Source organism: Gorilla gorilla, chromosome 18 (assembly GCF_029281585.2).
Source record: "Gorilla gorilla gorilla isolate KB3781 chromosome 18, NHGRI_mGorGor1-v2.1_pri, whole genome shotgun sequence".
Classification (NCBI taxonomy): Eukaryota; Metazoa; Chordata; class Mammalia; order Primates; family Hominidae; genus Gorilla; species Gorilla gorilla.
In genome coordinates, this window is record NC_073242.2 from 66,974,989 (window position 1) to 66,986,764 (window position 11,776).

The 11,776-nt window shown below is 41.4% G+C and overlaps 1 pseudogene; it reads right to left on the reverse strand.

Annotated features, from left to right (window-relative positions):
• Positions 1 to 2,487: 2,487 nt before the first annotated feature.
• On the reverse strand, positions 2,488 to 4,593 carry LOC115933325 (myotubularin-related protein 2-like; annotated as a pseudogene).
• Positions 4,594 to 11,776: the final 7,183 nt, after the last annotated feature.

Here is an 11,776-nt window from a genome sequence, read left to right on the forward strand (position 1 = left end):
GATTTTGGATGTAAATCTGCATCTCTGTGTGTACACGTTAAGTCAATGCGGGCTTTAATTAAAATATGCATCAGCCATATCTATCACCAATAAAAGCATGTATGTTTGTTTGCCTCTATAAATATATTCCATTTGTTCACAACTTATCTTGCATATTTCTTTGTTGGCTGGTGTGGAAAGTTGTTTTATCTTGTTCAGGAGAGTAGTCATGTAAATAGTCTTAATTTACCCATGTATTTATTGATGAATCCATATTATGTTTATGTGAGGAAAATACTTTTGTAATTTGAAGGTAATATTCTGAAAAGTTTATGTCTATATCTCTTTTATGTTTCACTTTACCATATTTTTAATTGTAATAAAAACACATAACAAAATTCATGATTCTATACCTTTGTAATTGCATAATTTAGTAGTATTACATATATCTGCATTGTTATGCAACAGGCTTCCAGAGCTTTTCGATTGCAAAACGAAAACTTAATACCCATTAAACAACAACTGCCCGTTTTACCTTCTCCTAAGCCCCAAACACCTACTTTCTGTTTCTATGATTGGACTAGTTAAGATATCTTTTAGGTGGAATCGTACACTCACTGTCACTTTGTTTCCTGGCATATTTCACTTAACATCATGTCCTAAACATTTATTGTTATTGTAGCATGTGATAAGATTTCCTTTTTAAATAATTTTTCATTGTATATCACATGATAAAATATGTATTATATGATAAAATACACATCATAAAATACATATATCATATTTTCTTTACTTATTTATCTGTCAAGGGACATTTAAGTAGCTTCTACCTTTTGGATTTTGAGAATAATTCTGTTATAAACATGGGTGTGCAAATGTTTCTCTCAGGTCCTGCTTTGCACATTTAGATAGAGATCCAGAAATTCTGAGAAACCTCTGTACTATTTTTTATAATGGCTGCATTATTATTATTATTTTTTACCATCGGAGCACAAGTGTCCCAATTTTTCTACATCCTTGAAAACATTTGTTATTTTTTCTTGTTTGATACTGGCCATCCTAATGAGCGTGAGGTAATATCTCATTAGGATTTTGCTTTTATTTCTCTAAAGATTCGTGATTTTGAGCACCTCTTCAAATTCTTCCTGGGAATTTGTATATGTGCTTTGTAGGAACATCTATTGAGAGTTTTGCCCATTTTTAAATTGGGTTATTCACTTTTTTGTTGAGTTTAAAAGTTGTTTATACATTCTGGATATTAACTTCTATCAAATATATTATTTGCAATATTTTTTCTCATTTCTTAGGTGGCTTTTTTTTTTCTTTTTTAAAGTTTAAAAGTTAGTTGGAATTTCTTTTAATTGAAAGACCAAGGGACAGAAGCTCCTTTGCTACAGTACATTACATATGGCTCTTATATAGAATAAAATAGATATCAAAGTCAAATGTTTCTACCAGCACCAAACTCTTACTTGTAGCAGGTGAACAGTGAAGCAAGATTTCTTTTACTGGCTTTGCAATTGTAATGCATCTTTTACATGTAATATGTTCTTTGGCAGACTTAATCATTCGGTGGAATTATAGGATTTGCAAAGAAGAAAATGTAATGTAAAATTTGAGCATAGTACTTCTCACCATAAGCTATTTATACAAACTTCAGAAAAAGTGTCAATCATAGTAAGATTTTTAAATACTTCTTAAAAGCTTGCCAGTTAGCTTCTGTGTGTTCAGAAAACACAAAACAAGTGAAATACACTGTAGTAAATAATTAGTTTTTAAAATATCTTCCACGATGTTTCTGGTAATTTGGCTAATCTGAAGGGCATGGAATTCTTTGAACCTCTGTATGGCTACTTTCTCCCCTTCATCTTCCCCCAAGCACATCCATAAGGCCTCTAATTTTGGATCAACTTGCCAATACCTTTTAAGTATGTAAATAATGACAGCAACAATTTTCAACTACTACTACACAATAATATCTTCAACACTTTGCCTTTTACTATATGAAGAATATGGAAGCTGAAAAGTGATCAAGGTAAATCAATTACTGCAAAAAAGAAAAACCTGGAATGGAGAAAGGGTATCAGATAATTTTGATCTGTCATGACTTCAAGGCCCAGTGGTTTGAAAATTGATGTTCCTCTGCACAGTGAGCACAGAGTGTATTTCTAAATGGTTTTATTTTAATATTACCTGATGCCAAAATTTGTAACAGCACTTGCCTTTTAATAGAAACTTGTTCCCACTGTGGATCCAGGATTGAAGTATTTTAATATTCCTTGGATACTTAAAAGATTAGTGCCATAATCATGTAATTACATATGGAGTTATTTCACTTAAGCCACCTGCACTGCTACAGTTCTAAACTCATCCTAGAGAGATTTAAAATAAATAAAGTGACTGAACTTTCTCTCATAAATGGGTTCTAGATTCAGAAGACTTTCTACTCATAGAGCTGCCAGTGTAATGAATAGCATGTAGCAATGATGCCCCTGATCTTACAATCATTTATACAACAGTTTGGACAGGAGTGACACATTGTGCAGGAGAGCGGGCTCTCTCTGAGGATGAGGTTGATCTGTTAAAATCACTCTCTGTAGTTCCTCTACTTTTTTTCTGAAGCTCTGCTCGTTTAGCAACAAGTTCTTTATATCTGTCGTGAACAGGTTCCTGTGGTTTCATCCGTGGATTCCACCTTATGTTATATCCCACCCAGAGCTCTAGGCAGTGAATGCTGGCTATTGGATAAAGGACATGATTGGAATATCTCCCACAGAGAGGATTAGTGAAGTCTTCCAGTTGGCTATTTATGTAAGACCACAGCGACAGAGTCCTTTTAGGAAGATTCTCTTTTCCTCTTTGTTGTTCACTGTTACAGAGGAGTGTTCTGAATAAGCAGCATGGAGGTGATCCAAAATGGTAATGAGAAAATACTCATTGAATTTAAATGTGGTAGGAAACTGTCTTGTCATCTGCCAGACACAGTCAATAAATTGAAGAAAAACAGGTGATCTGTCTGCATCTGCATGATTCTTATCTCCATGGCCAACTCTTACTTGAAATCCATGTCCAAAGCTTAACCATTCTTTCTCCACAAGGACTTTAAATCCTCGGATGGTTAGATAGTATCCACCCAACACGAGCATGGTAAGGGAAGTGAGCTGAGCTGTGGGATCGCAGCCATCACTGCAATGCACTACCACAGGCATCTTCCCTGACTCTACCTTGTCAGCAATCCTAAGAGCCCCTGCAAGCATAAGCTTAATATGTTCTAGCCAATGAGTAGATTCTGTGTTAGACAACCAGTGAGTTTCCTCAATGTTGGTGTACACAATCGCCTTATGTTTTTGTAATGATTCTCTCATAACATGAATATTGTGGATATCCAGAAAAACTAGTTCAGCATTTTGATAGGCATCCTCACTTTCATAACCTCCACCCTCTGCCTTATTGGCAACAGCATTAACACTTGGCTGGGCATCAAATATAAAGACTTTGTGAGATTGGGCATTGGAATCCATGATAGCTTGAAGGTATTATTCATCTTTGTTTCACTTTCCACTCACTTCAACCATGGGCTGGCTACACCGAGTGATTGTGACATGACTTTCAGGATGAATCCATAATAAAACTGGGATATGTCCTTTTGATCTGAAGAATGCCACTCTCTTTAATTCTTCATCAGGAATATTTGCTGGCACAACCAGGAGGGCGGGGTATGTATCACAAAGTTCATATCGTTCATTTATCTCTGTTATTCTCCAGCTTTCATTTGGAATTCCTTGCCTTCTATACTCTAAAATATGTATATATAGCTTCCACCCATTTTCAGGGACTACTTCTTTGTATTCAAAAACAAAAAGAGGCAGGTTAGTAGAGACAGGAAATTCATACTTCATTAGATTCTCAAACATGGATATTCTTGTTTGCCCCTGAGGTTTATGAGCATATCGTACATTCCCAATATTCTTACACACAGTTTCTAGTCCATAAAAATTTTCACCTCGACTAGAAGCACTACAAATTTTTTCTACTCTACTTATCACACCAAGAGAAGCATCTAAAAAAATTGGGGGATCCTGTTCCATGGTTTTAAAATATAACCTATGATTTGTGCCAGTCAGAATTCCTCGTACAACACCAGTGAATGGACATATATAAGGTACATCTTTGGCCGTGTCTTTAATATTTTCTCCTTGAAGCAAGGGTGGTTCCTCCATTTCTGCTAACTTGTTAGGCTCCCTTAGGACCCTAAAATCAGGAGAAAAGTTGTTGGCAGAAGTTGAAATGAAATCTGATGATACAACAGAAGCTGATTTTGTATGCACTGAATTCTCTGAATGAGAAGTGGAGGCTATTACAATTTTTGACATGTTTTATCTTCCCTTCTGATGATCTTCAAATGTCAATGGCTCTTAACATAACGCTTTCTGGTCATCTGTATCCAGGTTATCTGCTTCCCTTGGGCATAATCCAAGCTTTACTGGTTCAGGTGATAGCCTCCTGGAATTATTTCTTCATAATGCAGTTGACCCTGGACAAAGAGTCCACACTGGGCGGCCAAGCCGCCACCTGCTGGGAGCCAAGACTCTGGCAGCTTGGGATCTTCTCCATGGTGCAGCAGGGGCAGCACAGGTAAAGGCTGAAGTGGTCTTCGAGGCTGCAGGGAAGGAGAAGTGGAGGGCGGAGTGCTCCAGGCAGGGGCCGCAGTCCTTCTATTTTTTTTATTTTTTTATATTTGAAACAAAGTTTTGCTCTTGTTGCCTAAGCTGGAGTGCAATGGTAACAGCTCGGCTCACTGCAATCTCTGCCTCCTGGGTTCAAATGATTTTCCTGCCTCAGCCTCCCATGTAGCTGTGATTACAGGCATCCACCACCACACTCAGCTACTTTTTGTATTTTTGGTAGAAACGGGGTTTCACCATGATGGCCAGACTGGTCTCGAACTCCCGACCTCAGATGATCCACCCACGTCTGCCTCCCAAAGTTCTGGGATTACAGGCATGAGCCATCACACCAGGCCCTCAGGTGGCATTTGATGTAGTCTCATTTCTCTTTTTTTTTTCTTGTTTCTTCTGCTTTATTGTCATATTAAAAAAAGTCACAAAGACAAATGTCATGATTGTTTACCCTATATTTTAAGAGTTGTATAGCTATCTTACATACATTTAAGTGTTTGATTTGTTGAAAATATTTTTGTATATGGTGCAAGTGAAAAGTCCAATTTCATTTTCATCCGTTTTGATACTCAGTTTTATAATACTATCTATTAAAGAGTCTTTTCTTTCCCCATTGCTCAGTCATGGCAACTTGATTGAAGTATTTGATGATATTCATGAGGGTTTATGTCTGGGTTCTCTATTCTGTTCCATGAGCTATTTGTCTTTCTGTTTGTATCTCTATAGCTTTGTAATCTGTTTTGCAGTCAGGAATGGGGATACCTCTAACTTTGTTCTTCTCTAAAGTGATTTTGGCTACTCATTGTCCTTTGAGATTCCATATGAAATTTAGGACTTAAAATAACATTTCTGTAAAAATGTAACATTTGGATTTTGAAAGAAAATTCTTTGAATTTGTGCTTCACTGTGAGTAGTATTGACATCTTAATAATATTAAATTTTCTGACCCTTGAACATGAGGTCAAGAATGTGATGTTTTAAGTTTCATTTATTTCTTGATTTGCCTGTTTGCTTCTGCTTATGAATTGTACAAGAGGTCTTATTATGTTGCCCAGGCTGGTCTCCAACTTTTGGCCTCAAACTATTCTCCCTTCTCATCCTCCCAGTGTGTTTGGATTGCATGGATGAGCCACTGCACCTGGGCTCTTTATTGTTTCTCTGACATTTTTATGAGTTGATGGTAATTTTTGAAAAGATTTATAAATATGTATCTCTTTAGAAAGTTTTTCATTTTTAATATAGTGAAAAGCACATAAGATTTATAAACTTAAATACTTTAAGTACATAGGGGTTAAATAATATTACATATATTCCCATGGTTATGCAACATATATCTAGAATGTTTTTATATTGCAAAACTAAAACTCAATACCCATGAAATGACAACTACCCCTTTATCTCCTCCCCTAAGGCTCTGACTAATACTATTCTACTTTCTGTTTCTAGGAGTTTAACTACTTTAGATGTCTTATTTAACAGGAATCACACAGTGCCTGTCCTTCTGTGACTGGCTTATTTTACTTACATAATGTCCTCAAGATTTATCCTTAGTGTAAAAATTATCAGATCTTCTGCTTTTAAAAAACTGAGTAGTATTTCATTATTTGTATATTCCAAATTGTCTTTATCCACTCACTTATTAAGGGAGGTTTGGGTTGCTTCCACCTATCCACTTTTGTGACTAATTCTGCAATGCATATGGATATACAAATAACTCTTCACTTAGCCATATATTTGAGAGCTTATTTCTGTGCTCTATTCTGTTCCATTGGTCTGTCTGTCTGCCTTTATGCCAGTTCCAATCAGTTTGGCTACCATAGTTTTACCCTGTATTATCATAGTATTACCATAGCAATACATTATGAAGTCCAGGAGTGGGATGACTCCAGTATTATTTCTATTTTTGAAGGTTGTTTGGCTCTTTATAGTCCCTTTAGATTCCATGTAAGTTTTAGAAATTTTCTTTTGCATTTCCGCAAAATAAAATGACAGTTAAAATTTGATTTTGATCACTTTGGGTAATGTGGATGTCTTCACAATATTATCTTCCAAACCTTGAATAGGAGCATGCTCAAGAGTGTGTTGTTGGCCGATTGCAGTGGTTCATGCCTGTGATCCCAGCACTTTGGGAGGCTGAGGCGGGCAGAACACCTGAGGTGAGGCGTTCAAGACCAGCCTCGCAAACATGGAGAAATCCTTTTTCTACTAAAAATACAAAAATTAGCCGATTGTGGCCGGGTGCGGTGGCTCATGCCTGTAATCCCAGCACTTTGGGAGACGGAGGTGGGAGGATCATGAGGTCAGGAGTTCAAGACCATCCTGGCTAACACAGTGAAACCCTGTCTCTACTAAAAATACAAAAAATTAGCCGGGGGTGGTGGCAAGCGCTTGTAATCCCAGCTACTTGGGAGGCTGAGGCAGGAGAATCTCATGTACCTGGGAGGCAGAGGTTACAGTGAGCCAAGATCACACCACTGCACTCCAGCCTGGGCAACAGAGTGAGACTCTGTCTCAAAAATATAAAATTAGCCAGTCGTGGTGGCGGGCACCTCTAGTCCCAGCTACTTGGGAGGCTGAGGAAAGAGAATCACTTAAAACCAGGAGGCAGATGTTACAGTGAGCTGAGATTGCACCACTGCACTCCAGCCTGGGTGACACAGCAAGACTCTGTCTCAAAGAAAAAAAAAAAAACCCACAAGAGTGTGTTGTTTAATTTCTGAATATCTGTAGATTTTCCAGTGTTTCTTCCACTATTAATTTCTAAATTTATTCCCTTTTAATAAAAATTATAGTTTGTAATATTTTAACCTTTTTTTTTTTGAGACAGAGTTTTGCTGTGTTGCTCAGGCTGGAGCACAGCAGCTCAATCATGGCTAACCACAGTCTCGATCTCCCAGGCTCAAGCAGTCTTCCCACCCGAGCCTCCTGAGTAGCTTGAAGCACAAGTATGTGCCATCATGCCCAGCTAAATTTTTTTTTTTATTTTGTAGAGACAGGGTCTCCTTATGTTGCCCAGGCAGGCCTTGAACTCCTAAACTCATTTAATCCTCCCACCTCAGCCTCCTAAAATGCTGGAATTATAGGCATGAGCCACCATTCCAGCTCATATTTTAATATTTTAAAATTTAGTAAAATTGTTTTATGTCCTAGTAGGTCATCTACCCAGGAGAAGTTTCCACGACCTGATGAAAAGATTGTGTATTCCGATGTTGTCGTGTGGAGTGTCTTTTTTTTTTCTTTTTCTTTTTCACTTCTATTCACTGTGAGTAGTGTTTTCTATATGTCTTTTAGGTTTGCACAGTTTGCAGTGTTATTCAAATCCTCTCTTCTCATGTTCATATTCTGTCTGGTTTTATTATTCATTACTGAAGTAGGCTAATTGTGTCTCTTAGTATTTTTGCATATCTATTTCTTTTTACATTTGTGTCAAGGCTAGCTTTATATGCTTGGGAACCCTGAGGTGAAGTGTGTATATATTATTAATACAGTTTCCCCAGTAAATCGACACTTTTATCACTATATAATATCCTTCTTTGTCTCTTATTTCAGTTTTGACTTAATGTGTATTTTGCACAATTCTGACCACTCTTGCTGTCATTTGATTGCAATTTTCCTAGAAGGTATTTTTCATACTCCCACATTTCACTTCTATTACTTGTATTGCACATTGCTACAATGCAGGATTGCCTATTTTAAAAGTTTAGGCTGCCTCAAAAGTCAAGAGGCCAGAAAGATTGTAAAATCTAAAATTTAAAAATAATTCTCATTGGCCAAGCCCTTGCTGACTCGTGCTTGTAATCCCAGGACTTTGGGAGGCTGAGGCGGATGGAACACTTGAGCCCCGGAGTTTGAAACCAGCCTGGCCAACATGGGGAATCTCCATCTCTACTAAAAATACAAAAATTAGCCAGGCAAGATGGTGCATGCCTGTAATCCCAGCTACTTGGAAGCCTGAGGCAGAAGAATCGCTTGAACCTGGGAGGCAGAGGTTGCAATGAGACCAGGTTGCACCACTGTAATCCAGCCTGGGTGACAGAGTGAGACTCTCTCTCAAAAAATAAACATAAAATGACCGGGTGCGGTGGCTCATGCCTGTAATCTCAGCACTTTGGGAAGCCGAGGTGGGCGGATCACGAGGTCAGGAGTTCCAGACCAGCCTGGTCAACATGGTAAAACCCCGTTTCTACTAAAAATACAAAAAATTAGCTGGCTGTGGTGGAGCGCACCTGTAGTCCCAGCTACTCAGGAGGCTGAGGCAGAAGAATCACTTGAACCCAGGAGGCGGAGGTTGCAGTGAGCCGAGATTACGCCACTGCACTCCAGCCTGGGTGACAGAGCTAGATTTAGTCTCTAAAATAAAATAAAATAAAATAAATAATTGTCATTACATTGTTTTCACTTTGAATAATACACACACACACACACACACACACACAGACACACTCCCCCCTCCCCGACACACACAAAGTGAGGGAGACAAAGAGAGAAAGAGAAAGAGCATCTTACTCTGTCACCCAAGCTGCAGTACAGTGGCCTAGCTGGGACCATAGACAAGTGTGATCACGCCTGGCTAATATTTTCTCTCTCTTTTGGTAGAAAAGGTGGGGGGCAGGGCGTTCACACTATCTTGTCCAGCCTGGTTTCAAGAGCTCCTCTCACCTTAGCCTGTCAAAGTGCTGGGATTACAGGTGAGATCCACCATGCCTGGCCACATGTATATAATTTCTAAATAAAAAAAAATGAAATCTCACCAAGCACACTGTTGGAGCACAGTACAATAAAAAATACAAATGAATACCAAGATCTCTCAAAACTACAGAAATACATGAAAATTAAACAACTTACTCCTGAATAAATCCTTTGTAAACATCAAAGTAAGGCAGAAATATAAAAATTACTTGAAATTGATACAAATAGGAACACAACTTACCAAAATTTCTAAGATGCAGCCAAAGCAGTGTTAAGAGGAAACTTTATAGCCCTAAATGTCTTTATCAAGAAGTTAGAAATGGCTTGGCTGGCCTGCCTGGCTGACTGGCTTGGCTGGCATGGCTGGCTTGCTGGCTGGCTTTGCTGGCTTTGATGGCTGGGTGGCTTGGCTGGCTTGGCAGGCTGGTCTGCCTGGCTGCCTTGGTTGGCTGGGTGGCTTGGCTGGTTTGACTGGCTTGGCTGGCTTGGCCGGCTTGGCTGGCTCCGTGGCTTGGCCAGCGTGGCTGGCCGGGTGTCTTGGCTGGCTTGGCTGGCCGGCTGGCTTGGCTGGCTTGGCTGGCTTGGTTGCTTGGGTGGCTTGACTGGCTGGCTGGATTGGCTGCCTTTTCTGGCTGACTGGCTTGGCTGGCTGGCTGAGCTGGCTGTGTGGCTTGGCTGGCTGGCTGGCTGAGCTGGCTGTGTGGCTTGGCTGGCTGGCTGGCTTGGCTGGCTTGGGTGGCTTGGCTTCCTGGGTGTCTTGGCTGGCTTGGCCGGCTGGTTGTCTTGGCTGGCTTGGCTGGCCGGCTGGCTTGTCTGTCTTGGCTGGGTGACTGTCTTGTCTGGCTTTGCTGGCTGACTGGCTTCGGTGGCTTGGCTGGCTGGCTGGCTTGGCTGCCTGGATGGCTTGGTTGGCTTGGCTGCCTGACGGGCTTGGCCGGCTTGGCTGCCTGACTGGCTTGGCCGGCTTGGCTGGCTGGCTTGGCTGGCTTGGCTGGCTGGCTATCTCTCCCAGGCTGCAGTGCAGCGGTATGATCTTGGCTCACTGCAACCTCTGCCTCCCAGGTTCAAGCAATTCTCCTGCCTCAGCCTCCCAAGTAGCTGGGATTACAGGCCTGAGCAACCTCACCTGGCTGACTTTTGTACTTTTAGTAGAGACGGGGTTTCACCATGTTTTGCACTCCAGTATGGGTGACATAAGGAGACTCTGTCTCAGAAAAAAAAAAAGAATTTATACATTGCCATACAGATTCATACACATACACTCATATTCACAAACACACAAGTACTATAAATGCAGGGGTACACACAAACCCCATCAGAAAAACACACTTCCATAAAACACAGGAATGCACGCTCACACAGAAACACGCATGGAAACACACATTGTCTTACAGACTCACAGACACACTCATCATCACATAAACAGGCACACACACACAGCCACACAAGCACACACCCATACCCACATCAACACACACACTCCCACACGGCACCCACACGCTCATGCACACAGGTAGAACAGGCCTGCATTACCTGATAATGCAGTTAAATCAGACGTGATGCTGCCTGCTGAGGAGACCTGGAGGCTTCCCATGAATGGGCTTTCGGACGAGAGGTCTCTGGGTGCATTTGGTGACACCCCAGGCAGTGGGGGAGACGTCCAGGATGGAAGGCCAGCCACAGCCAGCCTTTCCCAAGGATGCCACGTCCATTTGTTTCAGTAGGATCTGCATCCTGTAAACCCTGGTTCCTGCCTCTCCAGGACACCCCACTGAGGTCAGCACACTCCCCAGGTTTAGAAGGGGTCTCTCAGTGAAATTTGGAGACACCCCAGGCAGAAGGGGGGACGCCACAGCCAGCTCTGCCCGCGGATGCCACGTCCATTTGCTTCAGTAGGATCTGCACCTTGGAAACCCAGGTTCCTGTCTCTCCAGGACACCCCACTGAGGTCAGCACACCCTCCAGGTTTACAAGCAGTCTCTGGGCACATTTGGTGACACCGCAGGCAGAGGGGGGATGCTAGAGCCATCTCTGCCCGCGGATGCCACGTCCATTTGCTTCAGTAGGATCTGCACCCTGTAAACCCTGGTTTCTGCCTCTCCAGGACACCCCACTGAGGTCAGCACCCCCCACCCCCCACCCCCAGGTTTGTCCAGCTTCACTCTCTGAGGAGAGACCCAGAAAGACCACATTCGGTGGAATTCTGGCTATAACCTTTTGTGGCCAGCAAGAAGGATCACCAAGCTGTCCTGTTACCTTGCTGGAGCAGTCACTGGTTTCACGCTTGGCCCCCGTGCAGTGAGTGCCTGGGCCAGGCTTGATTCCTGGAGCTCCGGTGAAATTTGGGCTTGGAGCTCATGCCTGCACCATCCAGAAAGCAGAAGGCAGCCGGCCCGGGCTGTACGGTTCGTAGAATCAGAGAGAACACT